Below are 12,975 nucleotides of genomic sequence, written 5' to 3'. Positions count from 1 at the left end.
GAGTCCATGCCACGCCGCGTTGCGGCACCTCTGTGTGCTGGCGAGGACCCTACACGAGATTAGGTAGGTGTACCAGTGCCTTTGGATGTTCAGTGTAGCTCGAATTGCAAATGCCGTCAGAGGAAAAGTACACGGTGAGAGAATGGTAGTTGTTAACTAGCCATGAGAGCTCTAGATATTCGTCGCAAGGGGCGGCATTTGCCATAGCGCTTACCAGCTTAGCGACAGCACTTGTGTGGCCGGCAGCTCGTAGTATTGACCCCAGGCTTGAGTCGTTTCTAGCGTCCACCCGTACTATCATTTCGCGACACGACTGAATTAAGAGCATGGCTGGAGTTTGCCAGTAAGACTTCAAAGTTTTGAAGGTCAGAGGGTGATGTTATCTACGTAGGGACTTTAGAAAGGAAGTGACAAACGTCGTCACACGCTAAGACTTTCGCGCAACAGGAGTGGTGCAGTCTCAGAAGAGAGTACACGTTCCGGGTTTCCTGCCGTCACAGTTCCGCTGAGGTAGGGAATAACAGGCGCATCCACAATGTGCGATTCAAATAGTGCGGGAAACTGAAACGCACTACAACGCTAAAGTATGCGGGACACTATGCTTCTTATGGCAGAAAAGTCAAAATTGCACGAAGACTCATAGTGAAATTCTGGAGGTATATGCACCAAATTCTCTGTCGCGTCCAGCCGTACTGAAATGTTGCCAATAAATTAACCACGGCCGCTAGGACATGCGTGATGGTGATGGGGAAGTCGAGGTCTTCCAACATGCAGTTTTAATTTTTTCGGTCAGCTGAAAGAACGTGTGGGAAGGGGGAGGAGGCGAGGAAAGAGATCTTCCAACGATGGGAACATTCATACAGCGGTTCTGGAATGGCTTCGTGTTCCAGGACCGGCTTTTCGTTGTCGATTTCCATTGGTAGAATGTTCCGACTATTGTTTACACAGACTTGGTGACAATGTTGAAAGTCGTGTCATTTATCTGTGTCACTTTCAAGCCAGACTGACGGCTTCGCGATGGGAAGCCCATTAGTTCCAGTTATAGCCAACCTCTTCATGGAGTACTTTGAGAATGCCGCCCTGGACACGGCTCCTGCAAAGCCTAGTTGCTTTTATCGTTACGTTGCGACACATTCGTTGTCTGGCCTCATGGGCGTGAATAGGTGGGAGAATTTTTAAACCAAATCAACAGCATCCATGATAACATCAGATTCACGATGGAATTAGAGACAGATGGTGCCTTAGCTTTTCTAGACGTCCTAGTCCGCCGGAAAGAAAATGGGTGTCTCAGCCTCAGCGGACACCCACACACACAGACCGTTATTTGCTTGCTACCCGCTATCATCACCCTTTGCAGAAAAGTTCTGTTTTGAGGACATTGGTGCATCGAGCGAAAACCGTTTCAGACGCTGAAAGTCTTCCAAAGGAACTGAGCCACTTACGGAAAGAAAATGGCTACAACAACCGCCAGATTTCGCAAGCCATCTTGCCTAAAAACATAAGCAGAAGACCTCCGAGGAGGGCACGAAGAAGCTTGCGTTCTTTCCGTTCTGTGGCTCGCCAACAGGAAAGATTAGCCGGCTTCAAAAGAAGCATAAAATCGAGTCGGTTTTTAGGGCACCGGCTAAAATTCGACAGCTAATGAGGCCTTTGAAAGACGATGTTGGACCCAGAACGCCACGAGTGTATAAAATACCGTGTGGGTGTGGACTGTTCTTTATCGGACAGACTGTATGTACTACTGAACAGTCCCGTGTGGAACACGAGAGATGTTTTCCCCTACGGTATCCTGAGAAATCAGCGGTAGCGCAACATGCTTTAGAAAACGGACACTGTATTGCGTTTTCCGAGGCATCTGTTATTACGCTAACTACTAGTTTTTGGGACAGTGTTATAAAAGAACCGATCGAGTAACAAATTTCTGACAACACCCTTAATAAAGATGGCGGCCTGCAGCTAAGCACAGCTTGGAACCCAGCCATCGGAAAGCTGAAGCGGGCGTGGCAAGCGCGCAATGAAAACATTACCATATATAGCGCTGGACCGAGCACCAGTGACGTCACTGAAGACAGCGTGGCTATATAAGGACGGCAGCAGCAATCATTCAATAGCCACCACTTGACAATTACCGAGGAGAACTCGACGGAAAGCTCATGGATTTTAACCACCGGAGGCGGCTGGAAGCACGAGAAAATTTCATCAGTATATATCGCCGCGAAACTATGCATTCGTACATTACGTAGTGCATAATTCAGTAAAAATTACTTGGACTGCCATAATAACATATAACTTACTTTTCGACTTCCCCTTGCAGCAAGACGAAAGACCTCTGTGCCAATATTCACGTCGACGAAGAACTGTGGCAAAACAAGCGCTGTATCGTTTGAGGGATACAGAGGCGAGCCAGTGTGCCGGGACGCACCCCATTTCACTGCTACTAGCGCCCCGTCATCATAATGCGCCTGTGCGTAGCATACAAAGTATTGCGCCGTAATCTAAAGATAAAACTGAAAATTAAAGTAGCTTTTCCAAACTTGGGTCGGAACTATATTTCGGTCAAGATCAGCGTTTTTACGAAAAACTGAAGCCTCTAAATATTAGACTTAGAAAGATAAATATTGGTATGAAGCTTCAGTTTGATATAAAAACATTAACTGCGTGCCTCCATTCGGCTACCTCTAATAATTTTCAAGTAATTGACTAAAAACTAAACCTGGAAGAAAAACGTGCTTATTTTTAATAGATTAAATACCATTCATATTAATGATAGAAAGTTCTGATTACAGCACTTGATTACATCCATTAAATAAGAAATGTATAACAAGTTCCAAAACTTTGACGTAAATACCAATCAATCCAAGGGCTCTTAAAGTTGTAGTTTAACGGTAATGATCTAATGTCGGTTCCGTTCTAAAAATCCTAGTCGGCGAATTTTAAATGCAGTCGAGCTAAATCATTTTCTGTAATTAAAGCCAAATTAAATCCATTTATATAAAAATGACAAAGATTGTAAATTGATTCATGACCGAGTTATTAAATAAGAGATGTCCGAGAAAGCGGCCATTTAGACGCTGCTACTTGCCCATAGAGCAGATGACAGCAGGTGTTCCCTTCGGCCGTCCGCTGCCCCCATGTATAAATAAGGCGTGAGAGGCAATACCACACACTTCACGCGGAGCTATCACTCCGTTCGCGTCAGCCAAACTCGGACTTACTACGCTCCGCCTCGGACGATGACACAACGAGGCTGCTACCAAACCCATGTTTTCGGTACAAATGGGAAGTGAACTCGCGAGAACTGTACTCCGTCCTGGATCGCTTAGATTTCACGGAAGTAACCGTCTATGGGCCGCCCGTATTGTTAAAAAAACCGCGTGGCAAGTGGTGAGATTATTTTCCATTTTTGTGGCGAGCAATTAACATTGACGATTAGAAGTCAGTGCAAATGATTATTTAATTATAACCTAACGTAGAGGACGCCTCTGAAGTACTTATAATGCTGTTTATGATAGGGACATTGTTATTGTTATTATTATCAGGAGTATAACTATCTTTGTGCGTGTGAACTTTAATTGAATATATGAATTACTTAGAACTCAAAATTTTTATTCCTGATCCCGATGAGTAAATAGAAAGTAGAAACATTTCTTTCAGTGAGCACAAGAATAATGTGGACTTGCAGCTTGGAAACTGTGGTCAGTATGTTCTCCATCGCTTACTGGCTGAACACAAAAATAGTTTTCAGGCTCTTGTAAAAGATGGCAACGAACAAATTAATATTTCAAATTAATATTTCTTATTAAAAACAAACCCGCCGCCCGACAGAACGAATAATCCACAGTATACCAACGTGGAATGAGACATAGCTGCGCAGAGAATAACTGTGAGTGCGGTATATCTGGCTGCTTTGTAAGCTGGGTAGAGTGTCGTCGTGGCTAAAAACACATTCGACTTGTTAATTATCCAAGGAAGCTGCACTGACATAACCTTGTTACGTCTTTATGGCGAGGGCGAGGCCTTTGTCAGCTCTAGGGCTGCCGTCTCCAAGTGGCGAATATTCGAAGAGGCGGTGGTAAACATCTTGAAACGTCCCCTTAGAAAAATTAAGAATGACAGTGCTGATGAACCTCTTACGTTATTTGATTTTCAAACAGCCGAGCAAAACTGAACGTACTCAGACATTTCTCTCTTTACTTATTCTGATCAACAGTAAACAGATAACAATATTTTTTTTAGCGCAACGCAGTCTGACTTTCAATAATCCCTACAAAAGAATGGGCCTGACTAACATTACCTCACAAAAATCTTCGTTACTCGAACTACTGCAATACAGCGAGCGCCACTACTGCCAGCTAAATAAAAGATTCTAACTACTGAAGGCACTAACTACTGATAGGCATAGTTAGCAAATAAAAGTTTTTGATGGAGAACAAACAATGTATTTACCTTAATAGTGTTCAAAAGTCATAATACATATCAGTTCATGACATCCAGTCTTACATTTTTTTTTTTTTTTATGGGCGGACACGCGTTCAGATCGTCCTCTCTCAAAACTCTGACATCTCCCTCCCCACATCCACCACTGCTCCAACTGCACAACGCTACCCGCTGTCCACATCCAGCTGCCCAACACTACAATAGTGAATATTACAACAATGCAAACCAGCGCTACGGTCGCAGGTTCGAATCCTGCCTCCGGCATGGATGTGTGTGATGTCCTTAGGTTAGTTAGGTTTATTAGTTCTAAGTTCTAGGGGAGTGATGAGCTCAGATGTCAAGTCCCATAGTGCTCAGAGCCATTTGAACCATTTGAACCTGTCCGATCCCCCACATGCCGGCAGGCCGCACACAGCTGCGACTTCTGCATGTTGGAACGAACGTGCGGGCACTCTCTTCCGACTGCACAATTAAAAAACTCGCTACTCAACTGAGGGAGTTACCGAAGATATATGCCCGTTGGGTTCTTCGCCGCGTAACAGAAGACAGAAGAACCATCTGTGCGGAATTTCTTGCGCGTTACGGCACTGATCGTGACAGTTCTTTGTTGGACTTCGTCACAGGCGATGAAACATGGAATCATCACGTGTAACTGGAAACGAAACGGCAATCCATGGAGGGGCGTCATACCACCTCTACTCCGAAGAAAAAATTCAGCCGGTCTTCTGGAACTCCGAAGAGGTTATTCTCTTTGATGTCCTCTCTCATGGTGCAGCGATCAACTCTGACGTCTATTGCACTACCGCCAGGAAATTGAAGAAACGACAGCAACGTGTTCGTCGACACAAGAATTAAAACGAACACCTCCTTCTCCGTAACAACACAAGGATCCACCCAAGTCAGCGCACGCAGGGGGAGCTCACAAAACGTCATCGGAATGTTCTTCGTCATCCGCCCTACAGCCCGGACCTCGCAACTTCTGACTTTCATCTGTTTGGCGCAATGAAGGATGCACTCGCAGGAAGCAGTACGTGGATGATGGAGAGGTTATTCATCCAGCAAGACGCTAGATCTGACATCGCCCATAAAAGCAACTGTTTTCAGGAAAAATTGTTGCATTAGTTATTGAACACCCCTCGTACTTTGAACCGCTTAGCTGTAAGTTAGATTATTCAAACTGTAATACCAGTAAATTTTTCTAAACAGCCTTCATTCACTGAATAAAATATCACTAATCTGCTTAGTTATTTCAGGAATATTACAATTTAATGAAGCGAATTTATGCCATTTTAAAGTATTGAGCAATGTTGTCACAGTTCCATTGGGCTGTGCTATGATACGCTGATGTGCGCAATATGCTTCCATATTACGCAGCAGCATAGAAATAGTCGTTTTTCTAAGCTATTCCTCTTGGTTAAGCGGTACAAATGGCTATCACAAACCATTCTTTTGCCCATTTCTTAAATGCGCGTTCTGTTATTGTGGGAAGTGTGATGTGCTCTCGACCTATCCTTTTATTACTGTTGGTCTGGATTTAAGGCGATTTTCCACATTCATCTACATAAATTCAAAAATGGCTCTGAGCACTATGGGACTTAACATCCGAGGTCTTCAGTCCCTTAGACCTACTTAAACCCAACTAACCTAAGACCTAACTAACCTAAGGACATAACACACATCCATGCCCGAGGCCGGATTCGAACGTGCGACCGCAGCAGCAGCGCGGTTCCGAACTGAAGCGCCTAGAACCGCTAGTCCACAACGGCCGGCGCTAGATAAGTACCAGAGTGGTATGTTCACGTCGCAGATACATGTCACGCAAACATTCGGTAAACGTTCTCGCACTTGAAATACACTGAGGTGACTAAAAACATAGGCTAGCGATATGCACATATGCAGGTGGCAGTAGTGTCGCGCACACAAGGTATAAAAGGGCAGTGCACTGGCGAAGCTGTCATTTGTGTTCATGTGATCGATCCATGTGAAAACATTTCCACCTTATTATGGCCACACGACGGGAATTCACTTTGAACGCGGAATGGTAGTTGGAACTAGATACATGGGACATTTCAATTCGCAAGCAACTAGGAAATTCTATATTCCAAGATCCACTATGTTGAGAGTGTGTCTGGAAAACCAAACTTTACGCTTTTACCTCCTACCACGGACAATGCCGTGGCCGACAGCCAGTGGTCAATGCTAATAGGAAAACACTACTACATATAATAACCGCAGAAATCAATGTAGGACGTACGACAAATGTATCGGTTAGGACAGCAACGTGAAATTTAGCGTTAATATGCTATGGTGGCAGACGACCGACGCGAGTGCCTTTGCAAACAGCACAACATCGTCCTGGCCTCCTGACCATTCTGACTGGATCCTAGACCACTGGAAAACCTTGGCCTCGTTAGATGAGTACCGATTTCAGTTGGTAAGAACTGATGATAGTGGTCGACTGTGGCGCTGACCCCACGAAGCCATGGGCCCAAGTTGTCAACAAGGTACTGTGCAAGCTGGTAGTAGTTTCATAATGATGTGGGCTGTGTTTACGTGGAATGGACTGGGTTCTCTGGTCCGTATTAACCAATTATTGACTTTAAATGGTTATGTTACACTACCTGGGGACCATTTGCAGCCATTCATGTACTTTATGTTCCCAAACAACGCTGGAATTTTTATGGATGATAGTGTACAATGTCACCGGACCTTAATTGTCCGTGATCGGTCTGAAGAATATTCTGGACAAGCGAAAGAATGATTAGGCCACCCAGATCGCCCGACATGATTCTCAGCGAACATTTATGGGACATAATCGGTTCGTGCGCAAAATCCTGCACCGGCAACAAATTCGCAGTTATGGACGGCTATAAAGGTAGCATGGCTCAATATTTCTGTAGGGGACTTCCAACGACATGCCGGATCCACACCATGTCGAGTTACTGCACTATGCCTGCAAAAGGAGGTCCGACACGATATTAGGAGGTCACCCATGTGTATAAATGTGGTACACGACTTTAGTACCGAAAGGATTTCTTTACGTTAAATGTATGTTGGTGGTGGCATAACAGTCAATTTAAGATGCCGTTTGTCTAAAATTTCTCAGCAGTACTCCGGAGATATCCATGTCAGATCCGGAATTATCTCTGCAACGCTTATGTGTTGTTCAAACCAACCTTTAATTCGAGGGTCACTCCAAAAGAAATGCGCACTATTTTTTTTAATCCATCTTTTATTCTACATGTTTGAAAGTTTTACAGTGTGTAGATACATACTTTAGGAACAATATTTTCATTTCTCCACATAATTTCCATCCCTCTCAACTGCCTTACGCCATCTTGGAACCAGCGCCTGTATACCAGCACGCTAAAATTCTGGACCAACCTGTTGGAGCCACTGTTTGGCAGCTTGCACAAGGGAGTCATCATCTTCAAACCTTGTTCCACGAAGAGTCTTTCAGGTTCCCAAAGAGATGATAGTCACAAGGAGCCAGGACAGCGTGATCGCTTGCATGGTTTTGTGACTGACATGTGGCCGTGCACTGTCGTGCAACGGCAAAACATCCTGGTTTTGCCGATGTGGTCGAACACGATTCAGTGGAGCTTGAAGTTTCTTCAGTGTCGTCACATATGCATCAGAATTTATGGTGGTTCCACTTGGCATGATGTCCACAAGCAAGAGTCCTTCGGAATTGAAAAACACCGTAGCCATGACTTTTCCAACAGAAGGTGTGCTTTTGAATTTTTTTTCTTGGGTGAATTTGAATGATGCCACTCCATTTATTGCCTCTTCGTCTCTGGTGAAAAATGATGGAGCCATGTTTCATCACCTGTCACAATTCTTCCAAGAAACTCATCTCCACCATTGCCGTACTGTTCAAAACTTCGCTGCATACCGTTTTTCTTGTTTCTTTGTGAGCCACTGTTAACATCCTGGGAACCCACCTGGCACAAACCTTTTTTAACGCCAACACTTTCACTATTCCGCAAACACATCCTTCCCCTACCCCAACGTAGAGTGACAATTCGTTCACTGTGATGCGTCTGTCAGCAGTCACCAATTCGTCAACTCTCTGCACATTGTCTGGAGTGTGTGCAGTGCTAGGCCTGCCGCTGCGAGGACAATCCTCAATATTGCCGTGCCCGCTTTCATCACGTAACCTGCTTGCCCACCGACTAACTGTACTGCGATCGACAGCAGCATCTCCATACACCTTTTTCAACGTCTTGTGTATGTTTCTCACTGTCTCGTTTTCACAGCATAGGAATTCTATGACAGCACGTTGCTTCCGACGAACGTCAAGTATAGCAGCCATCTTGGAGACATGCTGTGACGTCGCCACTCACGGGAACAGGTTGAACTAAGCTTGAAAACAAGCGGGAAGGATGTATCTACACACTGTAAAACTTTCACACAAGTAGAATGAAAACTGTATTTTTGCAAAAATAGTGTGCATTTCTTTTGGAGTGACCCTCGTAAATCTAGCAGTTCGTCTCTGAATTGCTTCGATGTCTACCTTTAATCCTATCTGGTATGGATCCCAGGCTCTCGAACTGTACTCAAGAATACTATGTCTCAGTAGAGTCTTCTATGCAGTCTACTTTACGGATGAACCATACTTTCCCAAAATTCTGTGAATAATCCGAAGTCGATCATTCACCTCCCTTACCACAATCCTCACTTGCTCGTTCGGTTTCATATCGCTTTTGAGCGTTATACCCAGATATTTAAATGACATGACCTTGTCAAGCAGGGCAGTACTAATGCTGTGTCCGAAAGAAAAAGAAATTGTCTGAAATCTTATCGGACTTAACTGCTAAGGTCATCAGTACCTAAGCTTACACACTACTTAACCTAAATTATCCTAAGGTCAAACACACACACCCATGCCCGAAAGAGGACTCGAACCTCCGCCGGGACCTGTGTCCGAAAATTACTCGTTTATTTTTCGCTACTCATCCACATTAACTTACACGTTTCTACATTTAGAGCTAGCTGCCTTTTCAACTAGAGATTTCGTATATACTGTATCCTTCTGCAGTTACTCCGACGCCTTACTCTACACCACAGCATCATCAACAAACAGTCACAGAGACTGCTGTCCATCCTGTCCATGAGATCGTTTATGCATATAGAAAATAGTAGCGGTCCTGTCACACTTCCCTGGAGCACTCCTTCTCTGTGATGAACCCTTGCCATCGAGGACAACATACTGGGTTCTACTGCTTAACAAGTCTTTGAGCCACTCGACTGCTTGTGCCAAGCTGTGTTGCACATGTAGAAGGAGAAATTCGCTGGGATGAAGAGTACCGATGGTAGAGGCGGCATGCTGTGCGTTATCACCTTGGGTGGGTGAGGTGGCGGGGGCGGCAGACGCTACCCACGGTGCGTGGCTCCGCGACAAGTTGCGTAAGACGCGGTGGCGGCGGCGGCGGCGGCGGATCGACCGGCGCGTGACGAATCGGGGTCACGGGGCTTCGGGGGCGGCGGCGGCCTCGCGTGGCGCACTTTTAGCGCCGCCGCCCGTCTTGCGCTACTTCGCACGCGTGGCGTGGCACGCTAACCGGGGCGGCGTTGCGCCCAATTACTTGCGCCATGCGCCTTCCCCACATGTCAGCCGCACTCGCTGCAGCCCACATCCGGTTGACGGCCCAGACGGTCACCGCTGCACCACCAGCAGCTGAGCCTCTCTGCTTCACACTTCTTTCAGATGAATTAGGTGCACATGTTTGTTGTTATTAGGAGGTGAATCCAGAAAGTTCACTACTGGCCATTAAAGTTGCTACACCAAGAAGAAATGCGGGATGATAAACGGATGGATATTCATTGGACAAATATATTATACTAGAACTGACATGTGATTACATTTTCACGCAATTTGGGTGCATAGTTCCTGCGAAATCAGTACCCACAACAACCACCTCTGGCCATAATAACGGCCTTGATACGCCTGGCCATTGAGTCAACCAGAGCTTGGATGGCGTGTACAGGTACAGCTGCCCATGCAGCATCAACACGATACCACAGTTCATCAAGAGTAGTGACTGGCGTATTGTGACGAGCCAGTTGCTCGGCCACCATTGACCAGATGTTTTCAGTTGGCGAGAGATCTGGAGAATGTGCTGGCCAGAGCAGCAGTCGAATATTATCTGTATCCAGAAAGGCCCGTACAGGACCTGCAATATTCGGTCGTGCATTATCCTGCTGAAATGTAGGGTTTCGCAAGGATCGAATGAAGGGTAGAGCCACGGGTTGTAACACATCTGAAATGTAACCTCCACTGTTCAAAGTGCCGTCAATGATAACAAGAGGTGATCGAGACGTGTAACCAGTGGCACCCCGTACCATCAGGCCGGGTGACTAGCCAGTATGGCGATGACGAATACACGCTTCCAATGTGCCTTCATCGCGATGTCGCCAAACGCGGATGCGACTATCGTGATGCTGTATACAGAACCTGGATTCATCCGAAAAAAATGACGTTTTGCCATTCGTGCACCCAGGTTCATCGTTGAGTACACCATCGCAGGTACTCCTGTCTGTGATGCAGCGTCAAGGGTAACCGCAGCCATGGTCTCCGAACTGATAGTCCACGCTGCTGCAAACGTCGTCGAACTGTTCGTGCAGATGGTTTTTGTCTTGCAAACGTCCCCATCTGTTGACTCAGGGATCGAGACGTGGCTGCACGATCCGTTACAGCCAGGCGGATAAAATGCCTGTCATCTCGACTGCTAGTGATACGAGGCCGTTGGGATTCAGCACGGCATTCCATATTACCCTCCTAAACCGCAATCGCGATAGGCTACAATCCGACCTTTATCAAAGTCGGAAAGGTAATGGTACTCATTTCTCCTCCTTACACGAGGCATCACAACAACTTTTCACCAGACAATGACGGTCAACTGCTGTTTGTGTCTGACAAATAGGTTGCAAATTTTCCTCATCTCAGCACGTTTTAGGTGTCGCCTTCAGCGCCAACCTTGTGTGAATGCTCTGAAAAGCTAATCATTTGCATATCACAGCATCTTCTTCCCGTCGGTTAAACTTCCCGTCTGTAGCACGTCATCTTCGTGATGTAGCAATTTTAATGGCCAGTAGTGTAAGTTCCGACTCGTAGATCGAGTCGGGGCGTGGGATGTCAGAAGCTTGAATGTGGTAGGGAAACTAGAAAATCTGAAAAGGGAAATGCAAAGGCTCAATCTAGATATAGTAGGGGTCAGTGAAGTGAAGTGGAAGGAAGACAAGGATTTCTGGTCAGATGAGTATCGGGTAATATCAACAGCAGCAGAAAATGGTATAACAGGTGTAGGATTCGTTATGAATAGGAAGGTAGGGCAGAGGGTGTGTTATTGTGAACAGTTCAGTGACAGGGTTGTTCTAATCAGAATCGACAGCAGACCAACACCGACAACGATAGTTCAGGTATACATGCCGACGTCGCAAGCTGAAGATGAACAGATAGAGAAAGTGTATGAGGATATTGAAAGGGTAATACAGTATGTAAAGGGGGACGAAAATCTAATAGTCATGGGCGACTGGAATGCAGTTGTAGGGGAAGGAGTAGAAGAAATGGTTACAGGAAAATATGGGCTTGGAACAAGGAATGAAAGAGGAGAAAGACTAATTGAGTTCTGTAACAAGTTTCAGCTAGTAATAGCGAATACCCTGTTCAAGAATCACAAGAGGAGGAGGTATACTTGGAAAAGGCCGGGAGATACGGAAAGATTTCAATTAGATTACATCATGGTCAGACAGAGATTCCGAAATCAGATACTGGATTGTAAGGCGTACCCAGGAGCAGATATAGACTCAGAAAACAATATAGTAGTGATGAAGAGCAGGCTGAAGCTCAAGACATTAGTCAGGAAGAATCAATACGCAAAGAAGTGGGATACGGAAATACTAAGGAATGACGAGATACGTTTGAAGTTCTCTAACGCTATAGATACAGCAATAAGGAATAGCGCAGTAGGCAGTACAGTCGAAGGGGAATGGACATCTCTAAAAAGGGCCATCACAGAAGTTGGGAAGGAAAACATAGGTACAAAGAAGGTAGCTGCGAAGAAACCATGGGTAACAGAAGAAATACTTCAGTTGATTGATGAAAGGAGGAAGTACAAACATGATCCGGGAAAATCAGGAATACAGAAGTACAAGTCGCTGAGGAATGAAATAAATAGGAAGTGCAGGGAAGCTAAGAGGAAATGGCTGCAGGAAAAATGTTAAGACATCGAAAAAGATATGATTGTCGGAAGGACAGACTCAGCATACAGGAAAGTCAAAACAATCTTTGGTGACATTAAAAGCAACGGTGGTAACATTAAGAGTGCAGCGGGAATTCCACTGTTAAATGCAGAGGAGAGAGCAGATAGGTGGAAAGAATACATTGAAAGCCTCTATGAGAGTGAAGATTTGTCTGATGTGATAGAAGAAGAAACAGGAGTCGATTTAGAAGAGATAGAGGATCCAGTATTAGAATCGGAATTTAAAAGAGCTTTGGAGGACTTACGGTCAAATAAGGCAGAAGGGATGGATAAC

At 45.3% G+C, this 12,975-nt stretch overlaps 1 pseudogene; it reads right to left on the bottom strand.

The window, feature by feature from the left end:
• LOC124776472 overlaps positions 1–10,076 on the bottom strand; it is a 36,550-nt pseudogene extending 26,474 nt beyond the window's left edge.
• Positions 10,077–12,975: the final 2,899 nt, after the last annotated feature.

Source organism: Schistocerca piceifrons, chromosome 1 (assembly GCF_021461385.2).
Source record: "Schistocerca piceifrons isolate TAMUIC-IGC-003096 chromosome 1, iqSchPice1.1, whole genome shotgun sequence".
NCBI lineage: Eukaryota > Metazoa > Arthropoda > Insecta > Orthoptera > Acrididae > Schistocerca > Schistocerca piceifrons.
This window is presented reverse-complemented; position numbering and strand designations above follow the sequence as displayed.